We start from the raw sequence: 4,348 nt of genomic DNA on the forward strand, positions 1-4,348 counted from the left end.
AGTTGGAGTATAGCAGCCGTCGCGGTAAGAAGATCCGGACGTGTGTGCGATTGTGTAATTGGGAGCGCGTGATACAGTGATACATAGCTCCCCTACTGTCAACGTGTATACTACTGAAGACAGAGTGAACTGATTTGCGCATAGGGTTAGAAATCGTGAAACCCCGCAACAGTGTTAACAGATTAATGCGCTTAGGGTTATAAAGTGTGAAACCCCGCAACTGTGTGATAATTAATTATAGCCGTTATTTGTAGATTGTTAAATAAACCAATTAACCATCTCTACGGCGTCTTCAGTAACGAAACACGTTACAATATATATATATTAAAGTAACAAATACGTAATAAGAAAAAAGGTACAGGGGATGGACAAAAATATGGAAATGAAGTGTTTATTTTAGCGACGTTAGTAGGCGATGATGTCGTATCTGCCCAATAGCACTATCTGTACAACCTCCGCAATACGTTGCAAGCTTCATTTGTTGTCGAGACAGTGTTCTGTGCAGTTTTTAGTGCATCATGTCAGAGCTAACAGAATTCAAACGCGGGCAAATTGTTAGGGCCTGTATGGTGTGTGCTTCCGTAACCAAGGTAGCCGAGGTTTTTGGTGTTTCGCGAGGCACAGTACCCAAGATTATGGCCGCATACAGGAGGACTGAAAAAAAACGCATCCGATAAACACCAGAGTGGACGGAAATGTGTGTTGAGTGATCGAGACAGACGAATATTGGGTAGGACTGTATCGAAAAATAAGAAGACTACAGCTGAAAAGTGACTGCTGAAGTGAATGTCACGCTGACAAATCCTGTCAGCACCAAAACAGTACGAAGGGAACTCCAGAAACAGGGTATTTCTGGACGAGCTGCAATTCTAAAGTCACTCATCAGTGATCAAAATGCCACTAAGAGGAGAGTGTGGTGCCGAAGTCATAAAACCTGGACTATGGAGCAATGGAAGACGGTCAATTGGTCGGATGAGTCCACCTTCATACTGCTTCCGACTTCTGGCTGAGTTTGCGTCTGGAGAACGCCATCCCAAGCTTACGAACCAGGTTGTTTGCTGCAGTGGCGTGCGGTACTATTTTTGGTAAGGGAAGCAGTGGTATCTAATAAACGAACTGATAGCAATCAACTCACCAAAATGTACGTCACGTATCGAGTCAATAAGGTCGTTTTGTATTCTGTTCGATAAACCTGTAAATACTCTATTCTTCTCAAGGTGAACATTGAGTTTATGATCATATTTCCTAAACATGTGAACTAATTCCACATAATTACCTCGGTCGATAGAATCCACGCTTTCGTCATGACCACGGAGGGCAAGTTGCCTCTTTCCTAAATGACAGATGCTATCAATCAAGCGTTTCACTATTTCTCTACTTTCTTTCACATTTTCATTGCGCTGTAGTATCGTCAGGCGCTTTTGATTTACAAGTTGACAGCCAATTCGAGATTTCCCGAACATAACAAGTTGCACTGTTGAAATAATGTGTCTGAGAGTTCTCATGTCGTTTCAATGCTTTATGAAGTTTGTTGATATCACCAAACCCAGTCTTGTTCCATACATTCTTTTAATTGAGAAACAATAGGCATGGCCAACAAAACAATTTTCCTACATTACGGCAACCGGATAGCCACTCTGTTTTAGAATACTGTTCCAAATTAAATTTCTTCGCACATAATTTGGTTTGTGCTTTAAGTTCTGGCAACTCGCATGTCGGTCGTCCTCTTTCTATAATTACTTTCTTTTCAGAACAGTCCCGGCTATTAAACCCCCGTTTTAAAAGGCTTTCGGCTGCACAGCCGCAATCACGATGTCTGCCAGCATTCATTTTAGTTGTGCCCTGTGTGTGTAGTCTAATCACTCCCTTGCCACTTGTACCACAATATCACACTTGCTTCCCTTAAACGCGGATAGCTTCTTTCCGATGTGACAAAATACGATCACAAATACAATCTTACGCCATCTAAATATGCACTTTCAATATTTTAATAAAACTTAGTGTTACCTATAACACCCAACAGGACTGAAATCACACATAATTAATTTTCACATAACCATCGAAAGAACATAATCTTTCACTTCCATATCACACGCTTAGTGCCAGCAAACCAAAACAATCTTCCCTTGCCCCCTTCGGGTGAGACGAATTCGTACGAAGATTAATGAAAGGAAATTTGGTCATTCCCATCAAGCAGGGGAAGGGAGGAGGAGTAGGAATGTGGCCTTGAAGAGGAACACACGCTAAAATGTTAAGATGACAATAATCACATCCTTATTATTCAAATTGAATTATTTATATATGACTTCTTTTCTTTTCGTTTCTTAACTACGGAAGCAATGCTTCCCTTGCTTCCATGCACGGCACGCCACTGGGTTGCTGCCAAGAGTGAAACATGGCGGGGGTTCGATCATGTTATAGGCAGCCATATCGTGGTATTCTGTCAGACCCATCATTACCCTGCAAGGTCACGTCACTGCCAACTGCGACCAGGTCCATCCCATGGTGCAAACTTTGTTCCCCAATGGTGATGCCATTTACCAAGATGACAATGCCCGTGTTCACACAGCTCACATCATCCAGGACTGGTTTTCTGAGCACGAAGATGAAGTGTCACGTCTGCCATGACACCCACAATCGCCAGATATAAATATTATTTAGCCTTTGTGGTCTGTTTTTGAGAGTTGTCTGCGTGCGCGCTATCCACCTACATCATCGTTAATAGAAATTACCAATGTTTTGCAGGAAGAATGGTACAAGATTCCCTTGCAAATCAGGACCACTATTTATCCATTCCAGGGATACTGCAAGCAGCTCTGCAAGCCAGAGTTTGCCCTACACCATATTTTTTTTATTGTTAATGGGGTGGGACTAAGTCCCTTGTACTACGGCCATTTCTGGCCTATTGTATTAGCCGCAGATGATAGGTGAGGGTGATTGTGAAGCAATTGGTGGAACGAAGATTGACAGGGAAACCGAAGTACTTGGAGAAAACCTGTAATGTGTTTTCTTTTTGTTGTTGAGTGTTTCCATATTTTTACCCTATATATCAAAAATTGAATATATTATTACAACATATTGAAAGTATATTAAAAAAATTAAAAAATATTAAAGGATTTTGAAGATAGATTAAGGAAATGTATGCCAACTTAAAGTATATAAGGTTTCACTGCTACAGTGCAGAAATCGGGCATGTATGTTGGTTCTGTAGGTTTTTGTTTGGTGGCTTCTACTTCATAAGCCCGGCTGTGAAGCCCAAAGACAAGTTTCAATGATACGCGAGTTGTTAGTGTGTGGGTATTTTGTATGCTATTCCCACGATATGTATCTTATATATGATCATGGAATATGCGTGTGTGTTCCTTGTCTGGGCGTATTTACGTTTGGTGTGTTCTACACTGTGCGGTGGTTCGATGCTATGTAATTCCTATATATAACAAATATAATTAGAATGGTCACGTCGAGGACGGGATGGATAGGGCATGTAGCACGTATATGTGAGAACAGGAATGCATATATGATTTTGGTGGGAAAGCCAGAAGGAAGTATACCGCTAGGAAGACCTAGACGTAGCCGGGAGAATAATATGGTAATAAGTAAAGCAGTTGCTATGCAACAATCATGAAATTGGCGGTTATATGATACCCGTTTCTGAGCAACGGCTCAGTTACACGTTCCCGCTGTAGCAGTTACGCATGCAACGAGGAAAACGGTGTGTTGTCAACGCCGCCCTCATCGAGGAGTTGCAAAAAAAACCTTGGACAACCAGATCAGTTTAGCTCTGCAAGGAAGTCTGAGAAGGGTTGGACTATAGTTGAGTTGATAGTTGACAAGAGTTCTGCACCGGTGACTGTGATAAGAGGACCTGAGCGCATGATGCTGAAGAATTTCCACTGTTAGAAGTCTTTGTTAGGGAACGGTTGGTGAAGACACAGCAGCCTGGAAAAGGTTTAGCAGGTGCTGTGGTGAATTGTGAAATGTGGAGATCAACGGTGGTGCTGTAATTACTTGTACAACCGGGTCTTGGGTGGGGCACGCGGTAGCATAGTTGGTTGAGGCACTATGCTACCAGCCGGAAGGTTGCGGGATCGAATCTCGATGAGGTTGATTTTATTTTTCATTTTACCTAATCCATCTAGCCGCACTATGGCCCTGGGTCGACTCAGGCTCTAACAGAAATGAGTACCAGGAATATTCTTGGGGGTAAAGGGCGGCCGGCGCATAAGGCTGACAACCTTACCGCCAGCTATGGGCCGACTGTCTAGAAAATGTGAGTGTTATGCCGTGGTGGCGGGGGGGGCGTGGAGGTATATCCCACCGCTGCCACCACTGTTACGGCGTGACGGGG

Source organism: Cryptotermes secundus, unplaced genomic scaffold (assembly GCF_002891405.2).
Source record: "Cryptotermes secundus unplaced genomic scaffold, Csec_1.0 scaffold1799, whole genome shotgun sequence".
In the NCBI taxonomy this organism is placed as follows: Eukaryota; Metazoa; Arthropoda; class Insecta; order Blattodea; family Kalotermitidae; genus Cryptotermes; species Cryptotermes secundus.